The sequence below is a fragment of the Panicum virgatum genome, chromosome 6K (genome assembly GCF_016808335.1).
Source record: "Panicum virgatum strain AP13 chromosome 6K, P.virgatum_v5, whole genome shotgun sequence".
NCBI classification, from domain to species: domain Eukaryota; kingdom Viridiplantae; phylum Streptophyta; class Magnoliopsida; order Poales; family Poaceae; genus Panicum; species Panicum virgatum.
The window spans coordinates 9,884,825-9,901,116 of NC_053141.1; positions in this window are offsets into that span (position 1 = coordinate 9,884,825).

Here is a 16,292-nt window from a genome sequence, read left to right on the forward strand (position 1 = left end):
TCCTGACCGGCCTCCGGAGCCACGACCATCCGAGGGCCACTGCTCGGGAAAGCGTGAGGGAGGTCGTCGACTTCCTAGCCGCCTACTTCAAGCGGGAGCCTGCAGACTCCTGAGCTGGACATTGTACCTTTTTTTGGCGTTATGTAACAAACATTGTACTCGTTGAAATTTTAATAAAGGAAAATTTCAACTTAGCTGTTTGTCAGTTGCTCTGGTTGCGGTATGCATCACCCCGGTGCCCTGGCCCCCTGGCAGATAGGTTCAGTTGTTAGGACCTATCTGCCATCCGAGCCGCAGAAGACCCTTCGGACCCCCGTATGAGGTTGAGCAAGCATCCTTGGCATAAGTGTAGCATAGATTGCAACTCGAACGAGCAACTTATTCCCTGTATAGCAGAAAGACTACAGAGAGGAAAATCAAACTCGCTTATATGGTAGTAATGATACTGCAACTTAGCTGTATGACACATGCAGAATCGATCCGTGATGTCTGACTCAAAGCGAACGCCCCGGCCCCTTGGGAGACAGGCTTTGTTGTTTTGAGTCTGTCTACCATAGAGACTGGACCTTGATCTGTTTGAAGCCTTAAAGCGGATGCCGGGACCCCCTGGTAGGTAGGCTCAATGGTTTAAGGCTAGCTACCACCAGTCAAGGCTTAACCTGCGTACCACTCAAAGTTACAGCTTAGTAGCAGGCCCGCGGGACCTATTCTAGACCGGCCCCAGGCTAGTACGAGGTCCGGAGCTCTGGATGCACAGGTCCAGGCAGTTCAATGCTTGTTACAGAGTGGTGGAGTGTGTAGGCTTAGGGTGCGGAACCAGGCTAAGGTGCTACACAGGGCTCCGGACCACTCCAGGAAACAACACGACTTTACCGGACCTGGCTCCGACGCTCCAGACCCCTCCTAGCAGTGGATGAGGTCATTCTGTCGTACTCAATCCTTTGAGATATGGAGCTGGACATGTCGTGTAGGACTTAGGAAGCCAACCCTTGGGCTAGAACGAGGTCTGGGCCCCTAATTACCCAGCTCCGGGTACTAGAGCACTCGTTACAGGGTGGTGGAGCATGTAGGCCTTGGGTACGGAACCGGCTAAGCGGCTACACAGGACTCCAGACCACCCTAGGAAACAAGCACCCCCTCTCCAGAGCAGGTCCCTAGGGGTCCGGACCCCTATCCCAGCAGCAAGAGGGTCCGGACCTGTACGGCAGTCCAGCAACTCAATGCAGATCTTAGCTGTAGCGACCAGAGTGGAAGTCCTCGCGGGGGTTAGAAAAGTAAAATCTCGAGAATCGAAATGCGAAATAAAATTTTGACACAAAGACAGAACCGGGGAAAATTTTTCCTTTGCAACTTGATATACATGGCTTGCGCGATGGATGCCAGAGGTCGAGTTTACGAGGGCGGACCTCTACCATTCTGGGCCGCGCGTTAATGGTAGCCGACGGTGCGATGGATGCCAGAGGCCGGGTTTACGAGGGCGGACCCCAACCGCTCTGGGCCGCATGCTGATTCTATCTTATTACAAAGGAAAATTTTCATTTCCCTACTCTGCTTAAGTGTAAAACTAACGCAGATGCTCTATATTCCATGGGTTGGGCAGCGGCACCCCATCTTCTGTGGCAAGGCGAATGCATCCGGCCCGGCATACTTCTGTAACCTTGAAGGCTAGCATAGCACGAGAAGCTAGCATTTAATTCAAGTCAACTGAAGCCTAAATAGCAATTATCATTACGTAGTCTATTAAATGGGAGCAAATGTAATTTAATTAACTACAAATCGAATGGACCTAACCTAACAAAACAACAACACATATAAATATGGATAACCTAAAATTTCACCATGACAACCTATATCCTCAACATCACCACGAGAATCTAATAATCCACTCACACAAGGCTCCACATTGCATGACTACCTAGAAAACAATTCCAAAATACCAAAATATATACATGCAATTAATTCTACACATCAAATTCGCGGGCAGTACGAATACTACGTCTAGACCAAATATCTCATGCAAACAACACACTTTCTACTTCAAAAATTTTCAAAATTTCTACCCTAACCCTAGCTCACCTAGGCATCCTCATATCAAGCAAATGACGCGGTAAAAGGAGAACTTTTTGAGGGGAATACCTTCCTAGGAGGGAGGGGATCGATTTCCCCTACTTTACCCACCCCAAATCGGCCGATTTGGGGTGGATCTGGGCGCGGCGGCGGCCAGCGGCGACGGCGGCGGCGGCGCCGTCGGGCACGAGCTAGAAGGAGAGAAGTGAGGGAGAGGAGGGAGAGGAGCCTGTGGGCCGAGTCCTAGTGGGCTTGTCGTGCCAACTCGTGAGGCACGACAGACTCTGTAGCGCCACATGCGGTGGTGCGGCAGAGCCGGGCTCTCCAGCGCCACGATGGAGCCTTCCTGGCGGCCGCGCGACGGACCAGCCAGCGTGGCAGCTCTGCCGCGTCACCGCATATGGCGCGACAGAGTGCTCCTGATGCACCGGTCTTCCTGGCGCGACCAAAAGGGTCACGCCGTGCAAATAAAAGTTTGTACGAGTTATTTTTAAAATATTAATAAAAAAGGGTTAAAATAAAAAAAATCCCATTCGTGCTCCCCCCTACCGGTCCTACATTGGCCTCTCTATTTTTCCCCATTCTTTGTACAAGTTCAAATTCCACATGCCCATCACCATGCTTTCATGATCTGTCCCATCCCAATTTTTTACCAAAAATTTTCATACACTTGGTTAGGTGCTATCTACCATGATTATTGGTAACATAACATCGTACTTAATCGGCCTGTAAAACATCTACTGTAAGTGGTCACGTACCCACACGATGTGATGCGTCAAACAGTGGACATGCTGCGGCAAACAGCGGAAAGAAATAATGGCATGACTCAGTGGTTGGTAGCTCTCTCGGCCGGGTGCGTGATACACATGTAGAGGAGCATCTACACACACAACTGGGACGGCCACCCGTGGGACGACAGAAGGACCCGTACGTGAATCGATCGATGGTGACAATGTAGGCCCTGTTTGGTAGGACTTCGGCTTTTTTAAAAACAGCTCCGGCTCTGCCTCCTCAGATGGAGCGGTTTTTCTGGTGGAGTTGGAGCCGTTTTAAAAAATATTTGGCAAAACAGCTTTAGATTGATGTGTAAACCGCGTGAAACCACGATTTCATGGCTTCACCTTACCTGTGTAAGCCGCCGACGGCTTCAGAACCGGTTTCACACGTGAAGCCGGTTCTGAAACAAACGTTTGGGAGAGCTTCACCTGAAGCCGCTCGTGAAGTCTTCGGTGAAGCCCTCCCAAACGGGGCCGTACTACCATACATATTGCCTGCGCATCATCAGTACGCGGTGGCGGCGCAACGCGTTGCACGAGGGCAAGCTAGCCGACGAAAGCAGGCTGTGCGCTGGCCAAAGCATGCATGAAGCCTGGTGCGTGCTGTCCTATCTCTGATGCTTGTCTTGTTGGCACGGCACGTGTAGGCCAGTATCAATTTATAGTTTTATTGTACAGTTAATAAGACTAAAAATTTAGTAACAGAGCCAGACAGATATTATAAAGGTAAAACTCGTCTCTCATCTCATATAACTGTTAACACTCCTGGTGACACTGATGTTGGCACTACTACAAAAAAATAATTTGTAGCAACATTCTAACTTTTTTTTTCAGAGATGGATCAAATTGTAACCCATTACTACAAATGGAACGGGGTTACTGTAGCTTTTGATCCGCCCCTAAAAATACATTTCTAGGAGCTGGTGACGCCATCACCCGCCCCTACAACTTTGTAGGGGCCGGTGATGGCGTCAACCGCCTCTAAAAAGAACATTTGTGGGGGCGGGTGACCCCATCGCCCGCCCTAAAAAAATGCCACCATTTTGGAGTGCATTTTTGGGGGTGGGTGATGGTATAGCCCGGACCTACAAATGGTCCTATGCTAAAAAAATTCATAACTTTTTCATATGATTTCGGATGAATTCAAACTTTATATCACAATTGTACAGAATGGCAAGATCCAAAATATTGCAGTTGATAACTTTTTCATTTGAGATCATTTAATGATCCAAAAAATTATTATAAGTTCTCTAATAGCTATAACTATATAGTATCTCATATAACTCAAATCATACTTTAAGATTTCTAAAATCTTAACCTTTATATACATTGAAATTTACTTGGCATATTTTTATCATTTCTATAGTTCACAATAACCATATTGTAGAAGTTTCACTTTTTTTATTTGTTTTGCTATATGTAGAGATTTAAATGAATTTTCGGATAAAATTGAAAAATGTTTTTAGGTGCGGGTGATGGCGTCACCCTCCCCCTATAAACGGATTTGTAGGGGCGGGTGACCTCCTATAAATCAATTTCAGAATTAATATGAAAAAATAGCATACCCTATTGAGTCACAAGAGATGTCGTGGTGTAGCAAACCACAGCCGGGTGGAAGAATGCACCCGCCTAAGCCCAGAGGGTGAGTACTCGGGGGTTACTTAGGACTAGTTCGATCTCTTGGAAGAACACGATGAACACAGCCAGTTTAGAGTGGTTCGGGCCACCGGAGCGTAATACCCTACGTCCACTGTGTGCTGTATTGCCTGAGTCTGGATGAGCTTGGAAGGAATTGTCCTCCTGTGTGCGGCGAGCGCTTCGCTTTTATATCTCAAGGGAGGCGCGTACATGGCCGTTGGGACCCCGAAAGATGGGCCCAACAATGCAGTATAAAATAACGTACTGTTCATACATTATGGCGTTGCAGGCGAAGGAGATCTTATCCCCGGATTTCCCTAGTTTGTCCGTGGGAATCTTCCGACCGGCGTGCTTTGCCCTATCTTGTTGAAACGGCGCCAGGGTGTAGCGTGCGGCGTTGCCTGTAGTGTAGCTGATCGGCCGTGTAGCTCGCGGCGTACGCGACATGATGGAAAAGTGTCGTGCCGTCGTATCCAATTAATGCGGCAGACGGGCTCTGCGCGGATGCGGCGCAGGCGGCTGCACTGTGTACCTCGGTAATTCGCGGTCTACAGTGAGGACTGACAAAGGCTGCCCCGCGAGCCATGGCGGCAGATCACGCCTCAACCACCCGCATTGAATGTGGTGGGTGGGCGAGTCTTCTAGCGGAAGTCCCGCGCCCGCGCCCGTGCCTGTGGAACACGCGGTGGCTCCGGACCCCCCGGCGGTATGTTGGTTCTTCGCGCGTGGGAGGTCCGGATGGACGCGGGAGGTCCCGAACCCCTAAGGGGGTCCGGACCCTCGGCTGTTGGTTCGGAGCTTCCCTTCCTCAGGGACACGTGGCGTCACCGGACCCGTCCCAGAGCGGGGAGCGGGTCCGGGGCCGTTGGCCCGGTGAGGTCAGAACCTGACCCGTGGGGCCCGGCTGCTCCGCCCCTTATGGCGTAGTTACAGATAACTACGCGAGTCCTGCCTTGCTGCAGTAGAAGTGGGTATCCCTGCTACAGGGTACCGACAAGAGACTGTTTAGTATGGTGGTAAGGAAGGTATATGCGAGTCTTGAGGTAGGCGGTTCGAATCTCTGTTTACGCAAGTGTGCATATCTCGTCAAAAAATTGTACCTTGATAGGAGAGGGGTTTGCGGTGGTGGCCGGTTAGCGGTGATATTATTTTTCTTTTTTTATTTTGTTGTTTTTGAGTTTTTTTCTTTTTTTATATATTCTGGAAAATAACTTGTCGGGGCGGATCATGAGCGGACACGTTACCCGTCCCTACAAATCTATTTTTAGCTACAAGAACTAGGAACGAGTATCGCACCTCTTCTAAAAATACAATTTTATCTGCCCCTAAAAATACTTTTTTTAAGTAGTGTGGGCCTCGCATCCGGAAGGCCAACAAACGGGTTACTAGGCTGGAATGGATCAATATGCTTGCATGCACTCGAGTGGGCTGAGCCCGTAGCAAACCTTAAATACTCATGACCGAGAGAGGGTCGGGAGGTATGCATCGTAATACTTTGAGTAAATTTTACCAGTGGTTTTTAAACTTGTTTCATGTTCTTATTCCGGTCCCGGTATTCTTAAAATACACATAATAGTTCTTCAACTTGTTCTACGCTCTTATTCCAGTCCTTAAACTTGTCCTAAGTTCTCATCCCGGTCCTCACATACTCCAAAAATACATATAATGGTCCATAAACTTGTCCCACATTCTTATACCGGCCCTTAACTTGTGCTACATTCTCCTCTAGGTCCATATTCTTATAAAATGCATTATTATTTAGAAAAAACAACTATGAAATGTTTCAAACTTTTATAATTTCAAATCAAGTTCTAATCTCAATAAAATTTGATGAAAAACTCATGAGGCAATCATCTTGGATACAGGATTTGATGATTTCTAGAGTTGATATTTTCATGCATTTATTTAATTGTTGATTTTATTTTATAGATTAAAATACTATTAAAATCATTTATCCTTTGCACTAAAAATCCCGAGAAAATAAAATAAAATTCAAATCTAGGTTATTTAGAGATTTTGATATTTATCCATAAATTTTGGATCAACTTTGAGTAGGAATCGAACTTGATTTGAAATCCAAACAAACTTAAAACAATTCACAAAAGTTTTTTCCAAATAAATAATGTATTTAGAAGCATATGGATCTGGAAGAGAGTATAGGACAAGTTTAAGAACTCGGATAAGAATGTGGAACAAGTTTAGGGACCGTTATATGCTTTTGAGAGTATGAGGACCGGGATGAGAACTTGGGATAAGTTTAAGGATCAGGATGAGAGCGTGGGACAAGTTTAAGGACTATTATGTGCATTTGAAGAGTACCGGGACTAGGATGAGAACTTGGCACAAGTTAAGGACCGCCGATGAAATTTACTTTTCAACTTTTCTCTCAAGCAAAGCTGTGCTCCTTCCTCCCGAAATGCTTCTGTTCTTACTCTGATCTTCTCAAATTCTCTAGTTCCTCTACCCTAATTATCCTCAGCTAATCTCTAACAAAAATCATCTTCCTCGCTCCTCATAGTAATTCTAGTATGTTAGCAAATTTGCTGATGTATCATAAAATTTATTAACCATAGAATTTTTATAGAACCAAACGTCCATAGCCTGAGACGAGAGGCGGTGCCCAGAACGCGCTCGCGTAGGCACACGTACGGTTTGCTGCCACATGTCTCCTCTACGACCACGTGGCTGCCTGCAAATTACTAAGGCTGGTTTGGATCGAGACCTGGCAGGCAGCTCGCTGGCAGGCAGCGATCTCAGCCCCAGGCGATCAAAATCGGACGCCTGGGAGCACTGCCTGGACCAGGCAGCTTTGCCGAGGCTCAAACCAAACAGCCGCTAAATGCATGTCCATCTATATGCGTCCACGCTACTCATGATCATTTTGCAAGATAGGGTACGATGTCAAGCTGAGTCCACATGAGTCCCGTTTCCGTAAATTTCGTTGGACGTAAATCACAGCTAGAGAATGGGCTATTAGTACCGGTCGGAACCCTAGTACTAGCGCCTGACCGACCGGTAAATGGCTTTGTGCCTAAAAATTAAAGAAAAAAATTACGAACCCCTGAGAGGCCCGCACAAGTCACTCGAATAAATACACATGTGTGGTCGCGAGGATTCAAACCCACGACCTCCAGCCTCGTGCATAACTTTCTTACTATCCCACCTAAACATTACATATAACTATATAGGAGATGCTATCATTTTGAAGTAACCCATGGAGGACCATTTAGTACCGGGCCAAAACACCAGCCGGTACTAAAAGGATGACTTTTAGTACCGGCTGGTATTATCACCCGGTACTAAAATAATCCATTTTAGCATCTTTTTAGTACCGGCTGGTATTATCACCCGGTACTAAAATGGCTTTGGAGCTTTCAAATTTGGACCCGGTACTAAAATGACTTCATGCCAACTTTAGTACCGAGCCAAATTATGACCGGTACTAATATGCAGGGACCAAATGTCATTTTGTTAGTGAATATCTCGTGCTTCTCCAAATGAGACGTCAATCTATACGCAATGTTATCCTAAACACGCTAAACAGATACTACTGGTTATCTATCGTGAAGCTCTCAGGCTAAAAAATCATTTAAATGGGTTAAAGGACCATTAAACAGGCTAAACAGATCATGATGTGGACACGGCTAGCTACCGTTATGTCGTGAGCGAACAGTGTCTATGCCTCCATAGTGCACATGAGCATTTTGCAGGCTACCATAATGATAAAAAACAACATAAGTTTGAAGGCCTTGAGCTCATCGTGTGGGTCCATTTCATAAATTTATGAGATGACTCCATTTCTCATATTTATGTTAATTATTAGCTTATAAGAAATGAGGTAGTATTGGATCAACATATTTCATTCTCAGAAACCAAATAAAAAGGTGAGTGAGGAGACAATGAACCACCCCATTCTTCAGACCAAACATCTTCATCGTAAGTTCGTAACTGAACCTCAAGGACAAAGCAAATAAAGATATGAATACTTGGCGGCCTAGGTTTGGGCTAGCCCACCAATTTTATGTGCCAAAAGAAAAGAAAGTTTCTTTTGTCCATTACACATAAAGAGCTTAATTTTCAGCTTTTCAGGTTGTAGATTTGGACCAGGTCTAGCCCATACATGAGTGCTTTGGAGTCCATCGTCTAATCTATTACTTAATCACAAGGTAAGGCCTTAGCATAATAGCCAATTACATCCCTCAGCTTTGCTACGAGGATCACTTTGATCCCTGAAGTATCAAATAGGCCTTTTAACATCAAGTTTCTCCGTTCAGCGGTAGGAAACCTTGTGGATGAGTCGGCATGGTGGAATTGTCTTTTTTTTTACCCAGCTTCATCATATCTATTACAATGATCGTGAAGGACCAGAACACGTGCGTGCGCGGGGGGTACCAAAAATTCTCCTCGATAAGAACAAGACCTATTCCCAATTACCACCCAATGCGTCTCTCTTACAACTATCAAGGTGACCCAGACCAACTAGTGACAAGCTCACTCTAAAAATGGTTAGAAAAAAGCTCAACACAAAGTGTGGAAACAAATGTAAAATGATTCACTCGAGCAAGGTACAACATAAAATAGAAGCAACGATTTATCAAAGTGCCAAAAAAAAAATCCAACAAGACTCACAAAAGGGCGTTTTACTCCTGGTCGTTGGATGGCCGGAGCTTTTACTTGATTAATCAAGCTTATATGGTTTTGCTACGCAAGAAAAAAAGATGCATTGTCTGTTGGAGATTATCGCCCGATCAGCTTGATCCATAGTTTTGCCAAGCTATTCACCAAGGTGCTGGCGCGCCGGCTTGCACCGTACATGCACGGCCTTGTCAGGACGAACCAAAGCGCATTCATACGATCGAGGCTCATCCATAAGAACTATAGAGCTGTGCAGTTGACAGCCAAATTACTGCACCATAGCAAAACTCCGAGTGCTCTGATTAAGGTAGACATTGCCAAGGCTTTTGACACTGTCAATTGGCGATTCCTAATCAGCATTCTGCGGCATCTCAGTTTTTCAAGACGCTGGCTTGATTGGATCTCTCTTATACCATCGTCAGCAAGCCAAGGGTGATCCTGAATGGTTCGCCAGGAAGGAGGATTTGCCATGCCAGAGGGCTATGTCAGGGCGACCCCTTATCGCCACTCCTGTTCGTCATTGTGATGGAAACTTTAAATGCACTTTTGAAGAAAGCTGACGAGAATAATTTGCTGCGGCCTCTGCACCCAAGGATCAAAGAGCGGGCATTCATGTATGCGGATGATGTCGTAGTCTTTCTGTCTTCAAAACGGCAGGATCTAACGCTTCTGAAAGTAATCTTGGAAATTTTTGCTGGGGCTTCCGGGCTCAAGACAAACATGTCAAAATGTAACCTAGAAGCAACAGTGACTTTGTTATCAAACTTCCCGGGCAGGATTGACGCCTTCCCAATTCGTTACCTGGGAATTCCGCTAGGCCTGACGAAGCTACGAAAATCAGACCTGCAACCCCTCGTCGACAAGGTCGCTAACAGGTTGCTAGCATGGAAGGCGGGTCTCTTGAACAGAGCTGGTAGAGCTGTCTTGATCAAAAGCACGCTATCAGCTATACCAACCCACACGGCTATAGCGGTGAACCTCTCCCCATGGGTGATCAAATGTATTGACAGCTGCAGGAGGGGTTTTCTCTGGAAGGGGGCTAATGCGGCGAAAGGGGGACATTGCCTATTGGCTTGGCCGCGAGTCTGCAGACCTCCGGAGTTAGGAGGACTTGTAATTGTTGATCTGCAGCGTTTCGTCTATGCCTTACGCATGAGATGGCTCTGGTTGCAATGAACTGATGATTCACGGCCGTGGCACGACCTCCCGGCCAAGGAGGAGACGGTGGTTGAGGACATGTTCCAGACATCTATCCTTGTTGAAATTGGTGATGGACAAAAGGCACTGTTGGTTCCGATCGACTTGATCGTGTAGTTCCTCACCCGATGATCGCCTGGCGAGTTCAAAACAACGGACTTGATGATGCCTAGAACAGTGACCGTGATCACCACGTGAAACACAAACTCGATGCTATCGAAACAGCGAGATAAAATAGTTGAAAACAGCAAGAGCGATTTTCCAACACACGCACCCATTTTATTGATACTTTCGTTTTCTTATATAGACCTGGGGCCTTGACCTCCTCCCCCCGTTGCTATGCTGTCCCCATGGCAATCCTAATCGAATTCACCATGGAACATGCAGACCAAACACGCAACGGAGAAGGACTTTGACTCGGACACGGTTCAGGCACGTCTGTGCACATCTCCAGAACCTCCTGGACTCTTTGTGTCCTAAACACACCAGGACTTCTAATAAAAGGACTCTAACAGGATTACACTACAGAAATAGAAAAAATTGATAGGGCTTGGCTACGCCTAACATTTCACCCCCCTAATCCTGTTACACTGGAACGACGCCAAGCTTAAGTCTGAACTCCACGAATTTGATTCTTCCAAGAGGCTTCGTCAGAATGTCAGCAACTTGCTCGTCAGTCCTGATATGATTGACTTCGACCATGCCCTTCTCAATGCAGTCCCTGATGTAGTGAAAACGTGTATCTATGTGCTTACTTCTATCATGGAACACGGGATTCTTGGCAAGCTCAATAGCTGATTGGTTGTCAATCAAAAGCTTAAACTTCTGAACTTCTTCACCCAACATCTCTGCTATCAGCCGACTTAGCCACACACCTTGACATGCTCCCATCGCAGCTGCAATGTATTCGGCTTCACAAGATGATAAGGCCACTACCTTCTGCTTTTGTGAAGCCCAAGTCACCAAGTTTGATCCAAGATAGAAGATGATCCCCGAGGTGCTCTTTCTCTGAATCAAGTCACCCGAGCAATCACTGTCGGTGAAACCCAACAGCTTAAGATCCATCTTCTTCCCTTTCTGAAACCTACAGCCATAATCAAGAGTGCCTGCTATATATCTAACAATCCTCTTGACTGCTGCCCAATGTTCCTTCCCTGGTGCCTCCATGAATCTGCTTACAATGCCAACTGAATAAGCTATGTCAGGCCTTGTGTTTACTAAATACCTCAAACTCCCGATTATGCTCCTGTAGCGTGAAATGTCAATTTCAGCACCTGGCTTTGTTGCAGAAAGCTTGATTCGTTGTTCCATTGGAGTATCAACCGTGTTGCATCCTGTCAGACCGTATGTTTCAACAATCTTTTCTGCATACGCCTTTTGACAGATGGTGATTTGTGACTCTTCTTGCTTCACCTCCATGCCTAAATAATAGCTGAGTAAACCAAGGTCGCTCATACTGAAAGTCTCTTTCATTTGGTTTTTGAACTCAGCAATCTTCAGACTGTTTGGACCGCAAACAATAAGGTCATCCACATATACTCCGACCAGCAACAAAGCATCACCTGTGCCTCTTTTGTACACTGCATGCTCAACCTTGCTCCTCTGAAATCCTAGAGCTTTTAGCTCTTGATCCAGCTTGAAATTCCACGCCCTTGGTGCCTGTTTGAGACCATACAGCGCCTTGTGCAACTTGAACACCTTGCCTGCATGTTTAGGATCTACAAAACCAGGGGGTTGATGGACATACACCTGCTCTTGGAGATCTCCATTTAAGAAAGCCGACTTCACATCCATGTGATGGACCTGCCAATCTCCATGAGCTGCAAGCGCTAATAAAACTCTGATGGTTTCTAACCTTGCGACTGGTGCAAACACTTCATCGTAATCCACTCCTTGCTTCTGTGCATAACCCTTGGCCACCAAGCGTGCTTTATGTTTCACAATATTCCCAGCAGCATCCCTCTTAACCTTGAACACCCACTTCACTCCGATTGCGTTATGTCCCTTTGGCAGGTTTGACAAAAACCAAGTTTGATTTTCCTTGATGGACTGCAGCTCGGCTTCCATGGCATCCCTCCAACACTTTTCCTCCAAAGCTTGTTCAAAGTTCACTGGCTCGTCTGCAGCAAGTAGACATACACCACTGTACTCATAATCCTCGATCACATCAGTATGGTCATATAGATCAACAAGTGTTCTGAAACGTTGAGGAACTCCTTCTGAATCTGCTGACATGTGAGCACCATCCATCGATTCAGCCCAAACTCAATTCAGCCCAAACTCAAATCAGCCCCTCGACAGCCTTGGCCCTTGAGGCAGCCATCCATCTTCCTGGCGACTGGGGCGTACAGACTGCTGGTGTATCGTCGAAGCCACCGAGAAATCGGCCGCCTGTTCGCCTCCTCGTCAGAGCTCTGCGCCCTGCCTCCGCAATCCGCACCTCGCGCCCTCACCCTCGGCCGATCTTTTTCCCCTAACGCCTGAAGGTACGAAGCTTCGATCCCAAACTAATTAGCACTCGATTCAGCTCTACTAGGATTTCCATTTGTTAAGGAGAAAGGGATTAGGGATGCAAGTTCTTGTAAATTTTAGTTGTGCCCTAGTTTTGAGCCACTTGTATTTTTTTCTTCATCTTAATTTCCAGGCGTGTGATGACATGTCATCTAGAAGTAGACAGTATCCATCAGGCAGTGAAAAAAGAAAGAAAAGGAAAAGAGAAGATGAGTTCATAGCATCACAGAAAGGAGCCCTTTGACAGATTTGTTAAAGTAAAATCAAACCCTTCAAGGAATGTCGAGGAGTTGGCCATAATTGCAGTGGAGGAACAAATTAATGGTGGTTCAGAAGAAAACATTGACATCCAAGAAGATGATAACAATGTGAGTGATCCTGAGAACATAGCTTATCCATCTGCTACAGAATGTGTTAGTGTTGATGATCAACCAGTTTTTAGTACTGATATCTATGATCTAATAAATTGGGAAAATCTTGACAACAAAGCAAGGGGTATTTTAGTGGAGAAGGGGTCGATAAGAGAAGAAAATCTTGAGTTTCCTTTTGGTGTAATAATATAACACTATTTTCACCATATGATTTTTTATAATGCATCGAAATCAACTTTTGCAACTAATGTAGTTGGATGCATGTATCAATTAGGGGCCTCCAATTGTGGTTTTGCCCCGGGCCCAAAAAACACAGGGACGGCCCTGATGATATCCTCGCTCGCATTGCTGATGAGATTCTGGCCTGGTTCCAGGCGGGCCATAAGCAGTTAGAATTGGTAGCTTGTGCTTTAGGGAGGCTTCCGGGTCACGAAATTGTACCTGTGTAATCGCTTAGCGAGTTGGTCTTAGGGGCGGTTTCACATTCCGAATCCCACCCTCTTGTACGTTTAATTTCTTCTCCTCTTAATGAAAAACGTGCTCAGGCACGGTCGCGAAAAAAAACTAGACATGCAAGGACTAAAAACTCTTTACTGAGCCAGCAAATTTCCAAGCACTGAACTAAGAACGTGCTCAGTACTGAACTAAGGAGCCAAGCGAGCAAGTACTGAACTAAGGAGCTAACAGTTGCATCGCTTGTTCCAAAGCACTTGCAAGGGAGCTGGGAGAACGAAAAGAACTATGCCGAGATGTAGGGAGCTGCAGGAAGCTTAAGTGAAAAACTAATTCAACAATCCAACCGGCACACAACGAGTAATCACTGTTCATGTAAATAAATAAGTGACGAGGCGAGGTGCTATCTTGAACAGAGAAGAAATGTTGTAAGCTGCTCACCAGCTCACGGTCTTGGGCTGTGCGTGCCTGCTCTGTGCAGCACCGGCCGGCCTGCTGGCTACGCATGTGCCCTGTGCTGCAGGAGTGCTGGTGCTCGGCCACACGGCGATTTTTTCTTTTTTTATATTTAAAAAAATCAAAATTTCAAAAATATATGTCCGCTTCGAAAAATTTCGAAAATATGCCCCGGTCGCCCTTTGGGAGGGCGACAAGCCCTAAATGTATTTTTTTTCTTCAAATTTGCAACGAGGTCCCTGGCCGGGGGCGTGTGGGGACAGCCCCCCCTCGGGCGACTGGGGGCCCCACCCACGGGCGACACGGGGCCTGTCGCCCCCCCCCCCTCGGGCGACCGGGTCTTGCCCCTCTATATAACCATTCTAGACTCATTCCCTCCTCATTTGAGCCCAAAAATTTCACCAAAAATCCAGAAAAAAAGAGAGGGGCGAGGAGAAGGGAAGCGGCGAAGCTCTGCCGGATTGCGCACTTGTGATCTGCAGGTTAGTACATTTAGCTTATGTATTTTTCTATTGGTATTGTAGAGCGATTTAATTTAATTAGTGCTATAGTAGAACTATTTAAGTAGGAGTTTAATGATACTTTAGTTACGTAGTAGTAAATTAGTTTAGAAAATTAGTACTACGCGTTTATTATTACAATTGCAGTACTATTAGAGACGTGTTTATAAATTAATTACGATTTAGAATAGAATTTCGCATATGCAGTATAGAATGTGAGTGTCATCACGTAGTTATGAATACTTATATGTTGTAGTTGAAATCCATACTTAGTTTTTACGGATTATTGAATAAGGTAGTGAAGTAAAGAGTATAACTCGATAAATATTCTGTGATATACATATATGTCGTGCAAGATGCAGTTTCAAGTATTTTTGGTGACTACAATGTTTTGTATGGGCCAAATAGAGTAGATCTTTTTGCCTTTAAGTGCACATCTAGCGCCATAGATAAATCTCTGGAGAGGAGTTTTGGTTCCATATGTAAGTGGCTGCAGCGTGGGTTCCGTGTTGATCCGGAGACACATGTGATGACTGTCCAGTCTCTTGTTAATTGGGAGGTAGAAAGTGATTTATGGGAATTGATGATGATACACAGTACTGATGACTGGCAGAAGTACATGCAAGCAGCTCTAGAGCGTGGGTGGCCTCTGGCCATTCTTGTTTAAATCCGGGAGAAGACACAAAATGAAATCCAACATGGTGCAGATCAAGCAACTCCGAGTATTCGAAGAGAGACCAACTATGTTGAGCAAGATGAGTCAGAAGAGATAGAGAACCAAAACATCGGACCACAGGGCCTTGCTGATGAGGGAGAGAGGATACATAGCATTGTGAACGAGATGGAGGCAGAAGACCAAACCGCAATGGAGATGGTATAATATGAGGGCTCATCTAATGACGAGCAGTACTCGTTGCCAAAAGAGTGGAAGGAGCATGGTTTTGGCAATCATGTCGCAGAAGACGTACAAAAGCAGGAGTGGGAGTACAGAGGGAATGAGGTAGTGCAAGGTGCAACATATCCAAACATTGAAGCCGTAAAAGATGCTGTGAGACTATGGGCAATATCATTGAAACGAGAATTTAGAATCGTAAAGTCTGGCAGTAAAGAATATGAGGTGAAGTATGTGAATGATGGATGTCCATGGCGAGTACATGCATTCAAGGGAAAATGGAAGTCGAACTGGAAATGTTCCATTGTGACAGAGCACACTTATTTGCTGTCAGAAATTCTTCCCTCGCATCGCAATATATCATGGGACTTTGTTGCAAAGTAAATATATGGGTTGATTATGGACAACCTAAATTATGAGCCAAAAATAATTGTTCAACACATTGAGCAGACTTACCAGTACACCATTAGTTATTTGAAGGCATAGCGGGCTAAACAAAGGGTGTTCGAGATGCGGTTCGGCACATACGAGGCATCATATGATAACCTACCTCATATGTTATCTCAGGTTGCTGCTAGAAATCCTGGAAGTTTTTATAACACATACCTTGTACCAGCCGTGACTAGGGGGGCAAAGCATTCTGCAACGAGCCTTCTTTTGCCTAGGTGCCTGTGTTAGGGCATTTCAGTGTTGTCTTTCGGTGATCTGCATTGATGGCACATTTCTGACAGGAAGGTATAAATGTCATATACTCACCGTAATCGGGGTAGATTGCAAAAACCAAATAGTTCCGCTC